General features: G+C 38.4%; 1 long non-coding RNA gene across 5 annotated transcripts in view; it reads right to left on the minus strand.

The window, feature by feature from the left end:
* LOC132674320 (uncharacterized) overlaps positions 1-8,490 on the minus strand; it is a 38,568-nt gene that overhangs the window by 22,091 nt on the left and 7,987 nt on the right. For all 5 annotated transcript variants that reach the window (XR_013550134.2, XR_013550133.2, XR_013550131.2 and 2 more), the window contains exon 3: positions 8,019-8,146. This is a non-coding gene — a long non-coding RNA (uncharacterized LOC132674320). The remainder of the gene's footprint in view (positions 1-8,018; positions 8,147-8,490) is intronic.

An 8,490-nucleotide genomic window follows, 5' to 3' on the forward strand; every position in this document is an offset into this window, starting at 1 on the left:
AGGTACTCAGCAGTAGATTTGAAGGGGTAGAAGAAAGAATCTACAGACTTGGAAATACAAATTGTCCATTTTTTTTTTTAAGTTTACTTATTTATTTTGAGACACAGAGACAGAGAGAGTGTGCATGAGCACATGAGTGGGGGAAGGACAGAGAGAGAGGGAGGGAGAGAATCCTAAGCAGGTTCCATATTGTCAGCGCAGAGCCTGATGTGGGGCTTGAACCCATGAACAGTGAGATCATGACCTGAACCAAAATCAAGAGTCAGACACTTAATGGACTGAGGTAACCAGGCGCCCCAGAAATTGCCCATTCTTAAAAACAAACAGGATGAAGAAAAATGAACAGAACACAGGGACATGTGGGAATACCATCAAGCATACCAGAATATGCACAATGGGAGTCCTAGAAGGAGTAGAAAGAGAATAAGAGCATAAATAATTGGAGAAATCGAGACCAAAACCACTCAGATTTTAAATAAAAAAATTAATCTACACGTCTAAGTTCAGTGACCTCCAAGTAAGAGAAACTCAAAGAAATTCACACTTGAACACATCAGAGTCAAACTATTGGACTATAAAGAGAGAATCTTGAAAGCAACAATAGAATAACGACTCATCATTTATAAAAGATCCTCAATAAGATCAACTGTTAATGTCTCATTTAGAAACTATGAAGTCCAGGAGGCAATGGGATGAAATATTCAAAGTAATGAAAGAAAAAGACTGTCAGCCCAGAATTTTATAACCAAAAAAATTCTTCTTCAAAGGAGAAATGAAGACATACACAAATAAACCAAAGTTGAGAGAATTTGTCACTAGCAGACTTTCCCTACAAGAAATACTAATGATTGCCCTTTAGGCTGAAATGAAAGAACACCAGACAGTGAGTTGAATCCACAAGAAGAAATAAAGAGCACCAGTAAAAGTTACTGCATAAAGAAATAGAAAATACGGTATAAATGTTTTTATGTTGTAACTCTTTTCTTATCCTGTCTAAATGGGAAAAGATAGCTTCACGAAGCAATAACTATAAAATGGTATTTTTTTTTTATTGAGAGAGAGAGCGCGAGAGCGCACAAGTAGGGGAGAGGCAGAGAAAGAGGGGGACAGAGGATCTGAAGTGGGCTCTGCGCTTACAGCCAGATGCGGGACTCAAACTCACAAACCATGAGATCATGACTTGAGCTGAAGTCTGATGCTCAACCAACTGAGTCATCCAGGTGCCCCTAAAATGGTACTGATATGCTCATAGTGTATAAAAATGTAATTTATATAATAATACAGCAAAGCAGTATGAGAAGGAATGAAACTATATTGGAGTAAAATTTTGAACATTATTGAAACTCAGTATTAATCTGAACTAGATTGTTATAAATTATGATGTTAATTGCAACCCCAGAGCAACTATTAAGAAAAAATTATAAAAATATAATAAAAGAAACAACAAAGTAATTAAAAGGGTACATTTTAAAATATCTATTAAACACAAAAGAAGGGAGTAAAGGAGAAATAGAGGAACAAAAGAACCAAAATACATATATAAAACAAAATTGCAGGTGTAAAACCTGTTATTAGTAATTACATTATATATAAATAGATTGAATTCTCCAATAAAAATGCAAAGACTGGCAGATAAAAAAATCATTGTCCAACTATACACTCTTTTTTTTTTAATGTTTATTTATTTTTGAGAGAGAAAGAGAGAGCTCAGGAGAGGGGCAGAGAGAGACAGAGAGACAGAGAATCCAAAGCAGGCTCTGTGCTGACAGCAGACAGCTTGAACTCACAAACTGTGAGATCATGACCTGAGCTAAAGTCGGACAGTTAATGGACTGAGCCACCCAGGCACCCTAACTATCCACTCTTTGCATGACTCACGCTTCAGATTCATAGACACAAAAAAGGCTGAACCTAAAAGGATGGAAAAAGATACATTATGCAAAAAATAACTAAAGGATATCTAGAGTGGCTATAATAGTATCAGACAAATAGAATTTAAGACAAAAATTGTTAAGAGGCAAAGAAAGGCATTTTATTTTATCTTTTAAAGTTTATTCATTTTGAGAGAGAGATAGACACACGTGTGTGCACACACGGGAGGGGGCAGAGAGAGAGGGAGACAGAATCCCAAGCAGGCTCCATGGTATCAATATGCAGCCTGACATGGGACTCAATCCCATGAACTGTGAGATCATGACATGAGCCAAAACCAAGAATCAGACACTCCACCGACTGAGCCACAAAGGCACACCAAAAAGAAAGATTTTAAATCAAAACCTAACCTTCTACCTTAAAAAATAGAAAAAGAGCAAAATAAACTCAAAGTGAGAAGGAAAAAAATTAAGAGTAAAGCAAAAATAAATGGAATAGAGCATAGAAAAACAATAGAGAAAAACCATGAAAATGAAAGTTGGTTCTTTGTTTTGTTTTTTTTTAATTAATTATTTAATTAATTCATTTTTAAGTAAGCTCTATACTTAACATGGGGCTCAAACTCATGACCCCAAGATTAAGAGTCACATGCTCTACTGACTGAGCCAGTCAGGTGCCCCCAAAAGTTGTTTCTTTGAGAATATCAACAAAAACCTTTATTTAGACTGATCAAGAAAAAAAGGAAAGAAGAGTCAAATTAATAATATCAGGAATAAAAGAGGAGACAACACTAATACAGAAGTAAAAAGCATTGTAAAAGAATACTATGAACAACTGTATGCCAATAAATTAGATACCATAAATGAAATGGCCAAATTCCTAGAAAGATACAAACTACCAAAGATGACATAAGAAGAAGTAAAACATCTAAATATACCTGTAACAAGGAAAGGGATCGAATTCATAATTTTAAAACTTCCCACAAATAAAAGTTCAGGCTCACACAGCCTCAGTGGTGCACTCTACCAAATGTTTAAAGAATAATTACTACCAATCCTTCAGAAACTCTTTGAGGCACCAACTGGCTTAGTTGGAATAGAATGTGACTCTTGATCTTGGGGTACAAGCCCTACGTTGGGTGTAGACATTATTAAAATAAATAAACTTTAACAAAAAAAGAAATTATTTCAAAAAAGAAGAGGTAATACATCTCAACTCATTCTGTGAGATCAATATTACTCTGATACAAAATCACACAAAGACATTGCAAGAAAACTACAGACCAATATCCACTATAGATAAAGACATAAATATTCTCAATGAAATACTAGCAAACTGAATCCAGCCAGGGGCGCCTGGATGGCTCAGTCAGTTAAGAATGACTTAAAAAAAAATTTTTTTTCATTTAATGTTTATTTTATTTTTGAGAGAGTGAGAGAGTGAGCATTAGCGGGGGAGGGGCAGAGAGACTGGGGACGGGGGGGACAGGATAGAGGATCCGAAGTGGGCTCTGTGCTGACAGCAGAGAGCCCCATGTGGGGCTCAAACTCTTGAACCCAAGATCATGACCTGAGTCAAAGTCAACACTTAACCAACTGAGCCATCCAGGCGCCCCAAGCATCTGATCCTTGATTTTGGCTCAGGTCATGATCCCAGGGTATGAGATTGAGCCCCAAGTTGGGCTCCATGCTGAGCATGGAGCCTGCTTAAGATTCTCTCTCTCTCCTGCCCCTCTTCCCTGTTTGTGTGCTCTCTCTCAAAAAAAAAAAAAAAAAAAAAAAAAAAAAAAAATATATATATATATATATATATACACACACACAAAAACAAAAAAACAAAAACAACCCACAACTGAATCCTGCCACATATAAAAAGGATTGCACATCATGACCAAATAGGATTAATCCCAGAATGCAAGTTGGTTTAACATCCAAAAATTAATTGATTCAAAATATCATATTACTAGAATAGAAGACAAAACCCACACGATCATCTCTGTCGAAACATAATTTGGCAGAATCCAAAATACTTTCATGATTTAAAACAAAACAAAACCCAATACTGAACAAACTAGGAATAGAAGAGAATTCACGCAACCTGACAAAGGTCATCTATGAAAAAGGCACAGATAACATCCCAGTCAACATCAAAAGGCTTTCCCACTAATATCAGGAATAAGGAAGTATATCCATGCTCATCATGTCTATCCAACTTGTACAAAAGTTGTAGCTATGGGTACTTGGCTGGCTTAGTCAGTGGAGCACACGACTCTTGATCTTGGGGTGGTGAGTTTGAACCCCACTTTGGTGTAGAGATTAATAAAAAAAAAGTTGTAGCTAAGCCTGTTAGTCAATAAAAAGGAATAAAGGCATACAGATTTGAAAGCAAGAAGCAAAACTATTTCTCCTTCCTTCCTTCCTTCCTTCCTTCCTTTCCTTCCTTCCTTCCTTCCTTTTTTTGCTGCAAAAAGCTTTATCATTTCCATTTGGTCCACAGCTTAAAAAGCTGCCTAGAGACTGCAGGGAGAAACTCAAGTACAAGCCTGGGCATAAAAGGGATGCCATCTAGGAAATGTTTCTCTAGGAAGAAGTAAAACTTTCTATTCACAGATGTCATTGTACATAGAAAATCCTAAGGAATCCACAAAATAGTATTACTAATAAGTGAGTCTAGAAAGTTTGTAGGATAGCAGATAAATACACAAAAATCAATTGTATTTCTATATGCCTGCAATGAAAATATAAAAATGAACTTAAGGAGCACCTGGGTAGCTCAGCCAGGTAAGTGTCCAACTTCAACTTAGGTCATGATCTCACAGTTTGTGGATTCGAGCCCCATATCAGTCTCTATACCATCAGCTTGGGATTCTCTCTCTCTCCCCCTCTCTCTCTGCCCCTCCGCTGCTTGCTCTCTCTTTCAAAATAAATAAACAAACTTAAAAGAAAAAAAAGAGTATAATTCCAGGGGCATCTGGCTGGCTCAGCTGGAAAAGCATAGGACTCTTTTCTTTTTTAAAATGTTTATTTACTTATTTTTGGGGGGGGGAGGGGCAGAGAGGGAATCCCAAGCAGGCTTGCACTGTCTCTCTCAAAAATAAATCTAAACATTTTTTTAAAAATAAAGAATTTATTAAAAAGAAATAAATTTAAGAAAATAATTCCAGGGGGGAGAGGGGGCCTGGGTGGTTCAGTCAGTTAAGCATCTGAGTCTTAATCTTAGCTCAGGTCATATCTCACAGTTCCTGAGTTTGAGCCCCAAGTCCAGCTCTGTGCTAACAGCACAGAGCCTGCTTGGGATTCTGTCTCTCCCTCTCTCTACCCTTCCCCTGCTCCTGCTTGCTCTCTCTTTCAAAATAAATAAACATTAAAAACAAAACAAAACAAAACAAAAAAGGGCGCCTAGACAGCTCAGTCAGTTGAGCGTCTGACCCCTGATTTTAGCTGAGGTCATGGTCTCATGGTTTGTGGGTTTGAGTCGCATGTTGGGCTTCACTCTGACAGCGAGGAGCCTGCTTGGGATTCTCTCTCTCCCTCTCTCTGCCCCTCTCCTGCTTGCTCTCTCTCTCTCTCTCAAAATAAATAAGTAAACTTAAAAAAAAAAGACTATAATTCCAGGGGCACCTGGCTGGCTCAGTCCGAAAAGCATGTGACTCTTTTTCTTTTTTAAATGTTTATTTATATTGAGAGAAAGGGGGGGGGGGGCGGAGCATGAGCAAATGGGGGAGGGGCAGAGAGAGAACCCCAAGCTGGCTATGCACTTCCAGCACAGAGCCCAGTGCAGGGTTCCATCTCACCCACCATGAGATCATGACCTGAGCCGAAATCAAGAGTAGGATGCTTAACCAACTGAGCCACGAAGGCACCCTGGAACAGCATGTGACTCTTAATCTTGGGGTCATGAGTTCTTAGCCCCACAATGGGTGAAGAGGTTGTTTAAATAAATAAAACTTAAAAAAAAAAAAAAAAGAATATCATTCCATTCACAATAGCATAAAAAAGAATAAAATACATAGAAGTGAACTTAACAGAGTAAAAGGCTTATATACTGAAAACTATAAAACATTGTTGAAAGAAATTTAAAACCTAAATAAATGGAAAGAAAGCCCATGTTCATCAATCAGGAGACTTACTATTGTTAAGAGGGCATTACTCCCCAAACTGATCTACAGATTCAATTCAATCCTTCTCTAAACGCCAGCTGGCTTTTTTGGAGAAATTGACAATCTAATCCTAAAATCCATATGGACATAGAAGAAACCCATAACAGCCAAAACACTCTTGAAAATGAACAAAATTAGAGGACTCACACTTTTTGAGTACAAAACTTCCTACAAAGCTACAATAATAAAGACAGTGTGATAGTAGCATAAATATAGATATGTAGGTCAATGAAATAGAACTGAGAGTCCACATTTTTGACAAATTGAATTGTGCCAAGACAATTCAATGAGGGAAAGAATAGCCTTTTCAATATGTGGTGGTGGGATACAACTGGATATTCACATGCAAAATAATAAAGTTGGACACTCTCATTTTATACCTGATATAAAAATTACGGGGCGCCTGGGTGGCGCAGTCGGTTAAGCATCCGACTTCAGCCAGGTCACGATCTCGCGGTCCGTGAGTTCGAGCCCCGCGTCAGGCTCTGGGCTGATGGCTCGGAGCCTGGAGCCTGTTTCCGATTCTGTGTCTCCCTCTCTCTCTGCCCCTCCCCCGTTCATGCTCTGTCTCTCTCTGTCCCAAAAATAAATAAAAAAAAAAATAAAATAAATTAAAAAAAACGTTGAAAAATTAAACTCACAATGGATCATAGACCTAAATGTAAAAGCTAAAACTATAGAACTTCTTTATTTTTTTTTAATTTTTTAGAGTTTATTTCTTTATTTTGAGAGAGAGAGAGAGAGAGAGCGCACAATTGGGGAAGGGGCAGAGAAAGAGAGGAAGAGAGAGAATCCCAAGCAGGCTCCACATCACCAGTGCAGAGCCCGATGTGGGGCTCAAAGTCACAAACCACGAGATCATGACTTGAGCCAAAGTCGGACACTTAACAGACTAAGCCACCCAGGTGTCCTTTAAAAATTATAGAACTCCTTTAAAAAAACAAAACAAAACAGGGGAAGAGCTTCATGGCATTGCATTAGGCAATGATTTCTTGGATATGACAGCAAAAGCACAGGCAATAAAAGAAAAAACAGATAAATTAGACTGCATCAAAATGGGAAACCAGGCATCCAAGGACAGTTAACAGAATGAAAAGGCAACCTACAGAATGGGAGAAAAGATTTGCAAATCATATATCTGACAAAGGGTTAGTCCAGAATATATAGAGAACTCCTACAACAATAAAAAGACATGTAATACAAATGGGGTATCTGGGTGGCTCAGTCGATTAAATGTCTGACTTCAGCTCAGGTCATGATCTCACGGCTTGTAAATTCAAGCCCTGCATCCGGGCACTGTGCTGACGGCTTAGAGTCTGGAGCCTGCTTCAGATTCTGTTCTCCCTCTCTCTCTGCCCCTCCCCTGCTCATGCTAGGTCTCTCTCTCTGTCAAAAATAAACATTAAAAAAAATTTTTTTTAATAAAAATTTTTTTTTTTATTTTTTAATGTTTATTTTTGAGAGAGAGACAGACAGGGCATGAGCAGGGGAGGGGCAGAGAGAGGGAGACACAGAATCTGAAACAGGCTCCAGGCTCTGAGCCGTCAGCACAGAGCCCAATGAGGGGCTCGATCTCATGAACCTTGAGATAATAACCTGAGCTGAGGTCAAATGCTTAACCGACTGAGCCACCCAGACGCCCCACGTTAAAAAAATTTTTTTGAAGACATAGAATACAATTTAAAAGTGGGCAAACAACTTGGACAGACATTTGTATATCTTCCAAAGAAGATATACAAATGATCAATAAGCCTATGAAAAGATGTTCAACATCACTCATCACCAGGGAAATGCAAATCCAATCCGTGACCTCACACGCCCACTAGGATGGCTTTTATTAAAAAAACAAAAAGCCAACAGGAAATAACAAGTGTTGGCGAGGATGTGGTGGAATTAGAACCCTGTACACTGTTGGTAGGAATGGAAAATTGTACAACTATTACAGCAAATATTATGGCAGTTCCTTAAAAATTAAAGGTAGAATTACCATATGATCCAGCTCGTCCATATCTGGATATATGAAAGAATTGAAAGCAAGGGCCTCAAAAGATATTTGTGCACCCATGTTCGTAATAGCATTCTTCATAATACCAAGAGATGGACGCATCCCAGGATCTATAAAGGGATGAATGGAGAAACAAAATGTAGCATATACATATAATGAATTACTATTCAGTTATTAAAAAGAAATGAGGGGCGCCTGGGTGGCTCAGTCGGTTAAGCGGCTGACTTCGGCTCAGGTCATGATCTCGCGGTCCGTGAGTTCGAGCCCCGCGTCGGGTTCTGTGCTGACGGCTTGGAGCCTGGAGCCTGTTTCAGATTCTGTGTCTCCCTCTCGCTGACCCTCCCCTGTTCATGCTCTGTCTCTCTCTGTCTCAAAAATAAATAAAACGTTAAAAAGAAAAAAAAAGAAATGAAATTTTGACATATGGATTAACCTTGAGGACATTATGCTATGA

Source organism: Panthera onca, chromosome D1 (assembly GCF_046562875.1).
Source record: "Panthera onca isolate mPanOnc1 chromosome D1, mPanOnc1 haplotype 2, whole genome shotgun sequence".
Classification (NCBI taxonomy): Eukaryota; Metazoa; Chordata; class Mammalia; order Carnivora; family Felidae; genus Panthera; species Panthera onca.